The sequence below is a fragment of the Silene latifolia genome, chromosome Y (genome assembly GCF_048544455.1).
Source record: "Silene latifolia isolate original U9 population chromosome Y, ASM4854445v1, whole genome shotgun sequence".
Taxonomy (NCBI): Eukaryota; Viridiplantae; Streptophyta; class Magnoliopsida; order Caryophyllales; family Caryophyllaceae; genus Silene; species Silene latifolia.
The window spans coordinates 261,134,864-261,146,066 of NC_133538.1; the positions used below are offsets into that span (position 1 = coordinate 261,134,864).

General features: G+C 36.0%; 1 long non-coding RNA gene across 1 annotated transcript; it reads left to right on the top strand.

The window, feature by feature from the left end:
- Positions 1-5,614: 5,614 nt before the first annotated feature.
- Positions 5,615-9,980, top strand: LOC141634367 (uncharacterized). The gene is made up of 4 exons (XR_012539094.1): positions 5,615-5,883; positions 6,870-7,072; positions 8,942-9,463; positions 9,627-9,980. It is a non-coding gene; the product is annotated as an uncharacterized LOC141634367 (long non-coding RNA).
- The last annotated feature ends 1,223 nt before the right edge of the window (positions 9,981-11,203 follow it).

The following is an 11,203-nucleotide window of genomic DNA, read 5'->3' on the forward strand; positions in this document are numbered from 1 at the left end:
ATTGAGATCGAATTGTATTAATATGAATGAATTATATTTGCATAAATGTGTTTCTTCTTTATATACAAGTGTGTTTGTTGTACTCTACCTAACTTGTGCCAGCTCATCTATCAGCATGCTTCCTTATGATTGGCTGTCATTAGCCTACACCTTGTGCTTCTTCATTCTCACATCCCCCTCAAGGTTGGGATCTGTCATCAGAAAATGCATTCCTAACTTGGAGCCAGAAACATGTGTTGAGTGTGTCCCAGTAGCTTTTTTAAGAGGTCAGCTAGCTATAAGTTAGTGCGTAGGTGAGCAGTAGATATGAAACCCTCTTTCACTTTGTATCTGATATAATGACAATCAATGTTTATGTACTTGGTTCTTTCGTGGAAAACAGGGTTGGATGCTATGTGTAAGTCAACTTTATTGTCACAAAAAAGAGTAATTGGCAAAGGCACATGTACCCTAAAATCAGCAAGCAATCCATATAGCCATGTCAATTCAGCAGTAGTGTAGAACATGGCTCTATATTCAGATTCTGTAGATGACTTTGACACAGTTTTCTACTTCTTTGTTTTCCACGAAATCAAGAAATTCCCTAGGAATATGCATTGACCTATGAGTGATCTGCAAGTAGTCTGGCAAGCTCCCAGTCAGCATCATAATAACCTGTGAGTATCAAATCAATTGTGGCTAGATAAAACAAAGCACAGATGTTGTTCCCTTCATATATTTCAGAACATGGACAATAGCCTGCATATGAGACTCTCTTGGAGAGTTGAGGAACTGACTAAGATGTTGTGTAGCATATGACAAATCAGGCCTTGTGGGATTAAGATATAACAGTTTCCCAACAATGCCCTGTAACTTTCAGGATCGGGAAGTAAATATCCTTGATAAACACTTAACTACAATCCTTTTGTCAATGGAAATGAAGTTGTTTTGGAACTCAACATGCCAGCATCCTTCAATAATTCTTGGACATACTTCTGCTGATTCAATACTATCCCTTCAAAGCTTCTTGTAATTTCTAAACCTAAGAAATAACGAATTTGTCCTAAATCTTTGATGGTGAAGGTGTCATGCAACTTATGCTTTAGCAAAACCAGGAAAGACTTATTTGTGCCAGTCAACAGTAAGTCATCTACATACACCAATACTACTGATATCAATCCATCTACCACTCTAGTGAACAAAGAGTAATCATGCTTGGATTAAATAAAGCCCGAAGACAATAACAGCTTGGTCAAAGCAAGATTACACTCTCTAGAAGCCTGCTTTAACTCATACAGTGACTTCTTAAAATGACACACTTGTCCTATTTTAGCCCCTAAGAAGCCTTCAGGTGTGGTCATATACACTATCTCATTTAGATATCCATGCAAAAAAGCATTATTGGTATCTAGTTATGAATTGGCCAGTGCTGAACAGAAGTAACAACTAAGAGTACTCTAACAATGGTGAATTTGGCCACATGGGAGAAAATGGCCTTATAATCCTTGCCTTCTACTTGATTTTAACCTTTAGCTACAAGTCTAGCTTTATATTTTTCTACTTTTCCATCTGGATTGTACTTGACTTTGTATACCCATTTGGATCCTATGGGTTTCTGCCCTGGTGGTAAATCAGTGACAACCCAAGTCTCATTATTCTCAAGTGCTTCAAGTTCCTTTGACATAGCAGCCACCCATAGAAGATCTTTTTAGCTTCCTTGTAAGTGGAAGGTTCTGTTACCATAATTATATTATTGATAGACTTCAACAAGGGAGGAGGATAAGATGCTTGATCAAGAATGGAGAAATTGCTTTCAGAAACAACTGCAGTATGACTGACAGGAACATGCAGTGTTGGACATACAAAATCTCTAAGTCTTGGAGGAAAAGTTCTCATCTTGTGAGACTGCCTAATGCTAGGCATTTCAACTTCAGCATTACCCTTTGTTGAGACATTATGAGGAATATCATGGGCAGTATTATTAAAATGTGGAGAAATGTCATTATTATTATTATTATTATTATTATTATTATTATTATTATTATTATTATTATTATTATTATGTGTAATAACATTTGTATTTTAAGTGTCATTGTAAGAATTGAAAATATTATCATGGATGTTATTTTCTTGAAAGAAATATTCTTCATCCAATCTGGGAATAGAAACAATGGAATGAAGAAGTTGTGATTGTGCTTGAAGCTTTGGCTTGTATGGCAAAACATGTTCTTGAAATTCTACATCTCTACTACTAATAATCTTTTGATTTTTCAAATCAAAAAGTTTGTATGCTTTCTGTCCATGAGGATATCCTATGAAGATACACTTCCTCAGCTCCCTTTAAGTTGAAACTTATCTATTTTGCTCCTGGAAATGAGAGTAAAACATTGGCAACCAATGATCCTAAGGTGTTCATAAGCTGGAACACACCCTAACAACAATTCATAAGGAGTCTTCTAAGTGAGAAGAGAAGTAGGTAGTCTATTGATAACATGTGTGGCTGCTAACAAACACTCTCCCCAAAAATTTTAGGCAAATTAGCATAGATCATCATAACCATAATTGTTTCAACTAGGTGTCTATGCTTTCTCTCAACCCTGCCATTCTGTTGAGGCACACCTGGTACACTCTTTTGATGCATAACTCTTTTAGCATTAAATAACTCTAAACAAGCATCTTGAACGATCTCAGTGCCATTACCAATTCTGACTAATTTGATGACCTTCCCAAATTGTGTATGAACTTGATTAAAGAAACTCTCTACAATTAGTAACTTGAGTCTTATCTTGTAGAAGAAACGTTCATGTTACCCTAGAATGATCATCAACAATGGTTAAGAAGTAATGTGCTCTAGTGATAGAGGCAACTTTATAAGGTCCTTATAAGTCAATGTGGATAAGACCAAATATCTCATTAGCCTTAGAGTAATCCTTTTCAAATGGTAATTTATGCAATTTTGCCATAATACAAACATCACAAGAATATGATTTCAAATTTGAATCTTTTATTTCAGTAATATGTTTCATTTTAGCATATGAAGTATGACCCAAACGAGCATGCATAAGCTCAACAGCATTATGTGCTTTACACCTATCTTCACTACTACAGAGCATACAATGAAATCCAAAATGAAAAGCATTAATGCTCATGCTACTAAGGGGTCGTTTGGTTGCCACTTAGAAAACATAGGCATTGGAAAATCCCATGATTTTGAAAAACAGGGGTTGTTTGGTTCGAATAAATTTTGGAAAATGTAGGAATTAGAACTTCCCAGGAACTTCCAATGCCTACAAGATGTAGGAAGTTGCTTACCTACTCCCCCCTTAGTCATTGGAAGTTCCGGTGGAATTTAATTCCTACATGAGCAACCAAACACTTTTTCGAAAGTCACCCGAATTGGATGAGGGAACTTAATTCCCATGAATTGTATTTTCCTAGAAAAATTAAGTTCCTTGATCAACCAAACAACTCCTAACAATACTATTCTTTCTTTCATTGCTAGCATAAGGTACACTGACATGCTTATTGAGATTAAAACTAGGTAAAGAAGTATTTTGCACAATCTGGTGCATAAACTTGTGCTTTAACTTGTACAGACCTCCATTTTTGTGCCCTACAGCCAAAATGCGGTCTTCATGGTCCTGTATCACACAGGCAATTGCATTAATTGTATGACTAAGCCATTATGGTAAATCAACTTTCCAATGAAAAGTAAATTACGCTTGAAGTCTGGAATGAACAATACTTCAGACAAACTGATTGTAGAGCTGATCCTGATGATGTTACCTACAAAGTAGACTGACTTAGTTGATCCATCAGGAAGACTAAACATGATTGGTGCATTTAATCTTCTAACATTAGTTAATATATGTCTTTGAGAAGACATGTGATCAGAAGCCTCTGAGTCTAAGATCCATTCAATGATATTACTGTTTAGCTTGGGTGAACTAACAGCATTTAAAGCAAGTATTTTACCTGCAAAATTGACAGTACAGTGGAGTAGTTGACTGATCCACTAAACCTGGCCTGCATAACATTTATTTAGAAACTGATCACATACTGCATTCACCAAGTCTTTGTCAATCTTGCTATGATGATGAGAAGAAAATCCTTGCTCCAAATTAGTGAACCGAGCCTGCTTGTGAATTGTGATCCAACTCAAAAGGCATATAATCTTGAACTTCCACATTGTTCGCAGTAGAATAATTATTGTAAAGCCTTTGCTTCTTGAATTTTGACATTCCTCCTACTGTTCCTTATGATCCTCCATTTCTATTCATGTAACTGATCTTCTGATCTTCATTCAGATCCCAGCAAGTGTCAACTTTGTGACCTTTCTTCTTACACTGTGTACACCAACATTCCTCATACTTAAGTTTCTTGCTTGCCATCTCTCCTCCACACGTTCCAATTACCTTTATTGGAACCAGGTCTATTAACAAGTGCTATAGCTCTTAGGCAAGTTGATTCAGAATAGAAATAGACTTCCAATTCTCTACTTGTTTAACAAATGAGTAGACCTTATTAACAATAGGAAGAGGATCCATTAACAGTATGTTAGTTTTGAGTGTGTCAAATGTGTCATTCAATCCCATGAGAAACATCAAGACTTTCTCACGAGATACAGCATCAAGTATCTTCTTGAGAACATTGCAAGTACATTTATCACAAGTGCATTTAGGTATTCCTTCAACTTCTTCTATCTCATCCTAACGTCATTTGAGCTTATTGTAATACTCAACAACATAATCACTATCCTAACCTAAATTACACAATTCTTTCTTCAATTAAAATAACAGAAGCGCGTTAGATTGACCATACCTTTCCTGAATGTCATTCCATAATTGCTTCACTAATTTCTTTGACAAAAAACCACTCTTAATCTCAAGAGTCATAGAACTAAGAATCCAACAATGTATCATATAATCACATCGCTTCCATGCTTTGAGCTTGTCTAATGTAATTTCAGGCTCTATGATGGTTCAATTAATGAAACCTTCCTTGTTCTTTGATCCAAGTGCAAGAACAACTCCACGAGTCTAATTGATGAAGTCTTTTCCATTGAAAAGCTGAATTGACGAGTGTCATTGAAGGATGATCAGATCGAGATAGAAAAAGCGGCCCATCGTAAGGATTACGATAAGGCGATTGATTGGAAGACTCTGAATTAGGCATTCTGGAATCTTCGATTAAAAATTCGATTGTGTTATGATTTCTGTGAATTTGGGAAGAAAATTAGAATATTTTTGTGTTTTCTTTGAATTTGTGAAATTTTTTATCAAAAGTTCCGAAATCTAGCGAAGAAATGCGGAAAAAAACAAACGAACGAAATCACACTTCTACTTGAAATCAAGAAATGAGAAAGGATCAAAAGACAGGATTAACCTGCTCTGATACTATCTGAAAATAAGAAATAGGAAGCCATTGATGTAGCTTGATGAAGATAACAATGTATGAGATATTTGTTATCTACCTACCTTATTATTCTAAATGTCCCCAAGGCCGTTTACTGTTCAAATGAACAGTTCAATACGACACCTTCTGCTGTCGTTTAGACCTGTGTTTTGTTTTATATGGACTTGCCAAATTACTGGGCTACGCTTTGTTGGGCCATAATAGTTTGGCTGGCCTTCTCATTGCCATCATGCCTCTAACGAGCTTTAGAAACTGCCATATCACACCTCCTCACCTTAACAAACGCAACTCCTTCCTCTTGCATCTTTTCACTCTCCTCTCCACTGTTGCCTTGCATTCCTCTCTATCATCTCCCACGTTTCACAAACACCTTTTACTTTTAGTATCTTCAAAAGACAAAGGCAGTGCCAAAGATTGTGTCGATGGCAGATTAATCAAGAATGCAAGGAGGATCTTCCGACATTGATTACAGTCAGTCTCAAATACCAGGTAATTATCATCTCCTAAACCCTAATTTTCTTGATCTTTAATTGAATTTCTGTAACCCTAATTTCTTGTTATTTAATTGAATTGCTGTAACCCTAATTTTCTTCTTCTTTAATTGAATTTCTGTTGTGATTTAGCGGTTGTTTCATCTAGGATTTATTTATGGTATTAATTTATAGTTCATAGCTGATTATTGGTTTTGTTACACACTTTTTTTTTTTTTGCTTTGCCCGCTGTTACAGACCAGGTTTGATAATATTTAACTCACTTTTGGTCCGCATTTGTCATTTTGACTGATTTGTCGCTGATCCTTTGAGATATTGTTTTCTTTGTTCGGGGATAGCGACCTTGTCTATAGAATATGATCTATTTTGAAGAGGTAGACGATCTTTTAAAGCAAGAGTTACTGTACTGAGTGTCTTCAAGCCATCCGACTCACTAAAGATCCACCCTATTTTTATAAAGTGATTTTGTTGACTGAGAATCGTAGAATAAAGATAATGCTTCTGTTAGAAAACTATAACTATCAATCTCGAGTCTTGAAGATTATGTCGTTAACTTCCGTTTTGTATGCGGTTCTGTGTTTTTTCTATTCTTCACAACTTACATGGCCATGGTATGAAACATTCACACACTGTGTGCTGCTGTATGTGTTCATTTTTAGAAACATGCATGATTACCCTTGTAAAATACGTGTTTTTGGGATTCCCTGTAATCTAGGCCCACTTATGAAGGTCGCAAAGCGTTTCATTCCAGATATGTTTAGTAGTTAATAATGTTCCATAAAGACAAAATGGATGTATATTTCCTGATGTATGCTCACTAGCTATAGCAATACTGATCCGACCCATGCCTTTGACCTGAAAACGAAGATAAACAAAAGTAACCCCAATGAACCATTAAGCCAGGCTATTTTATGTATATCTATATCTGTGTCTTTATATTAGCCTGCTTATTATGATATGATTGTTTGCCTGGTGTCGTAACAGATGGGGCTGGACTCTACACTGCACGACAAATGGGTATATCTTGTACATAGTCAGGTTTTGAGAACTTGAAGGATTTTCCTTTTCCATTATGGCTGGCTCTTTTTGTTGAAGGAACTCGCTTCAGACAACCAAAGTTGTACGATGCACAGCAATATGCTATCTCTAAAGGGTTGTCTGTCCCCAAACACCTTCCATGTACAAAGGTACTGCTCAACTTTTTTTCTAATCATTCAAATAATGCTCTTTTTTTGGCTTTAAAAATGATGAAATAAAGCAAATGGCCTGCTAAACTTTGTGCTCTTCTGGTATTGTGAAGTACGAGTCCGTCAATGAAATATGCGAGTCTGCGATACATTTTTAATTATGGGTCATTCAGACTCAACTTCTCCGTATGTATTCAGACCCCCTTCACCTGTCATTAGCTAATATAAAAACTTTGAGTTCGGTGATGCGACGTCCTACGATATCGTATTCTTATGATAATATAGATGGTCATTTTTATTTACACTAGATGGAGCGGTAAACCTTGGGTTTGGGTTGTTAAGCTTTAAATTGAGTTGGGTTTATTATTAGGAGTTTGTTCGTGAAATTATTGTCTTTTTATAATTTGATAGCTACTCTTTGTAGCATAATTTTGTTTGGCTTGTTGTAAGTTTCAAATTATGCACTCTTGGAACTTCATTATTATTTTAGCTTGTCAAGTTGTCGATGTTACTTCGACACTTCACTAGAATCGTGCGCGTTGACATGGTACTCCTTTCGACACGCCCAGAGTATTGGATACTACATGATCTCTTTCCGAACAAAAATAGTCATGTCACATACTCTCGATTGTACTCTTTTCGAACTTCATGGCGTCGAGTAACATAGACTCTGTAATGGTGGAACTAGATCCCAACTTTACTTTTGTATTTCTCTTGTTCGTTTGCTTTTTATTATACTTGTCTGTGGAATTAGGATTTATGTGGGCTATAGGAAGGAGTCTTTGTTGAACTGAATCGACGTGCCAAAGTAGAATTACCTATGTACCTTATGTATGAGGATATTTAGGTGACGGGTCCTCTTCATCTAGAAGCTTAGTTTTTTGTCTGACATTGACGTAAAAACTCATGTTGCTTTTAATGAGTTAGTGCCTCAATGTCTTCGAAGTCAATTTTGGCTACGTGTGCTAATGCAAAAAAAAAAAAAGGATTTTAAACTACTATAATATATACTCCCTCCATCTTAATCATCTGTTTACCTTTTTAATTCTTTGTGGGGAGTATTTTAATAAAAGGTAAACAAATGATTAAGATGGAGGGAGTATGTCATATTATGTTTTCCTCCTAAGGTGTATAACACAAAATCTCATTGAAGACGGCACATATCCGTCACTCCGGAGTGACGGATATCATTTCCTCTCACAAATGACCCAAATAGAGGAGAGAGGGAAGCACATGGGGGTGCCCCCACCTTGTCCCCCCTATCCGTTTTGTGAGTGACATTACCCGTCACTTGCTCCGACCCGTCTTCAGCAAGACTAACTGGGTGTATAAAAGTAGATATTAGAATTAGATTATGAGAAAATTAGTGTGGCAAATCTTTTGATAGTTGATGGTGGACCCTTTTCTTCGATAATTAGTATGCTCAATAAAATTAATGTCATAATTATTGCTGGATGAAGCTGGTTTAGCTCATCATACAAGCTAAAAATAGCTTTAATGTGGTTCATATAGGCATATCATTTTGCCATTTCTATGTGCCACTTGGTGTTGCTTGTAAGCATTAGATATTTTATTTGCAGAAACTTTCTGATTGTGCATTGTAATGATGACGATATGTGTCATAACAACTCAACAAGAGAGAGAGAGAGAGAGGTTGAAAATGGCATTGCAAATTTCTGCTTACTCCGAAAGCACTGTCCCCAATTTGGTCCTGTAGGGTCCTGTCAGCAATCAGGAAATCTGACATGAAAGGATAATAATAAGATGTAAATCAAATGCTCATATTTGTTGGAAATCTGCTATGTTAAAGTGTCTTTTATCAATCTTTAATCCACTATTAATACCTAAAGTTTACCCATTAATGGTCAGGCTCTAGAACAGGGTGACAGACTGCAGACTGGTTCCAGAGAGCTTTGGCTGTTGAACCTGTTAAAGGCAAATTGCGGATGAGTGGGTGCTCTGCTTGTGGACAAGATGGAGGTGTACAGCTTCCACGAGAATATGTTGAAGGCTCGTTTTCCCTTTCTATTTGCACTGGTCACAGAATTACCACTGTATTTTTCATAATGTTTTCTCCTTTCAGAGGGTATTGACAATGCGAACATGGTTCTTTTGGTAACTATTAAGCCTACTACTGGCAACACACTTGGGATATGGCACGTGAGCGTGATCAGTGAGGTCGAGCTATTGCAGGTAAAATATTGAAGATTGGTGAGGTCAATCATGTGATCCAATAAGTGAAATACTTAAGCTTTAAGTTAAGTTTTGAGTGAATATTATTCTTCGCTTCACTATTTTCCCAATAGCGCGAGAGGGGGAAAGAAAGAGAGGCAAGTACCAAGTTGTCCGCGCTAAAAGAACACGCATGACAGCCAACGAAAGGAGAAGATAGTGAGTTCATCATTTTGCAGCCTAATTTTTTACTTGCTTATGAATAATTGAGATTATATGATATGTTAAATGATTGCGTGATAAAAAGATTGATCTTCATCGGTTATTTCGAGTTATCTTGGTTTGATGGTTTTTGACGTCTTCATGTTGTGTTGTTGGGTAGGTGACTACAACGACCAAGTAAAGTGGAAAGAGAGGCATCAAAATGGGGAGACCGAAGCCTGAAGATAGACGAGTTAGGATTAGAAGTTTAGGCTTTAGAGCAAGTAATTTACTCTTCACTTGAATTCGAGATGACGTGAATTTTTTTTACGAAGGCTTATATTCAATATCACCGTGTTTCTGTCAAATATATTGTACAAGTGAAGTTGTTGCTATAAAGAGTCCTAAGCTCCATACTTCATCTTTAGTTTCGTAGAGGTTGATATGTTGATTAACGTTTACCTTGCATGGCAGTAAATGTTGTTTATTTGTACGCAATATAATGGTAGTTGTGTTTAGTGTCTTCGTAATTCAATTGCATTTATGTAGGTACTGGTATTTTTTGCCCGATTCAACCTAGGGCACGACTCTGTGAAATTAGTATTTAGGGTCTTTATAATTATGTTAAACAAGTAACGATTTGCTTCAAAATAACTATCTTTGTTCACAAATCTACATTAATACATCTACATGTCTCGTCATATAGTCTTGTAAATTAGCTTAGAATGTAATTTGGTTCCAGAAAATCACTCAACTAGAACACATACTTTAAGACGGTTCCTAGAACACATGTTTCTTTGTAGTGATTTTTGTTACCTCCTTACGCTCAAGGAATAACACTACGCTAATGTAAATATCTGGCATGTGCTAAAATGAAAGCAAAGTAACCATCAAACTTACGCACAGAAGACAACAATCGTATAATATGCCCACACAAATATGCCCTTCTATGGAAAATTAATCGTCCTTGTTAGCTTCATTGACCATTGACAACATGATCAACCAAAGAAACAAAACTAATAATCAACTATAACAGTCCACGAGAACTCGTACCCCCCATGCATGAAGCGATACTAATCCAAATAAACGAGTTACAATATCTTGGGGTATCGCGCGCAACGCGCGCGATACAACAACTAGTAGAGAGAAAAGTAAATAAACTAAGAATCTTATCTTTATCAATTCAGAAGGCAATGTTGAATGGAGAATGCGCCACGTCGTTTGTACAACCCTTTTTTTTTGGAAATTGAAGTTATGGTGGGCCCCGTTGGTGTGCAAAGAATTTATTTCTTCAAATCGTCTGCCAATACAACCATGCGACAATTTCCGTCTTAAAAAAAATTTATGAAATATTTACATACAATCGGAATAAATGAAATTAATTGCATATAATCGGAATAAATTACAAATTGGAATAAATGAAATAAACTACATATAACCGGAATGAATTACATAATTAATAATAAAATTACATAATTACGAGAGTAAATTATATTTAATTACGAGAATGAATTACATATAATGGGAAGATATTACAGAAATTAATGAAATTAATTATTACAAACAATGTGAATAAATGAAATAATTTTTAAAACTAGATAGTACGATGTTTTTGAGCGCTTATTGAGAGATCTATGTGCCGAATATGGTGAAACTCTAACTGATGTTAATCTGTCTGTAACTGGAAATGAACATTCACCCGGTAGTTGTGGTTTTAACGCATCATATTTACGTGGAGAATGTTCATTTCCAGTTAGA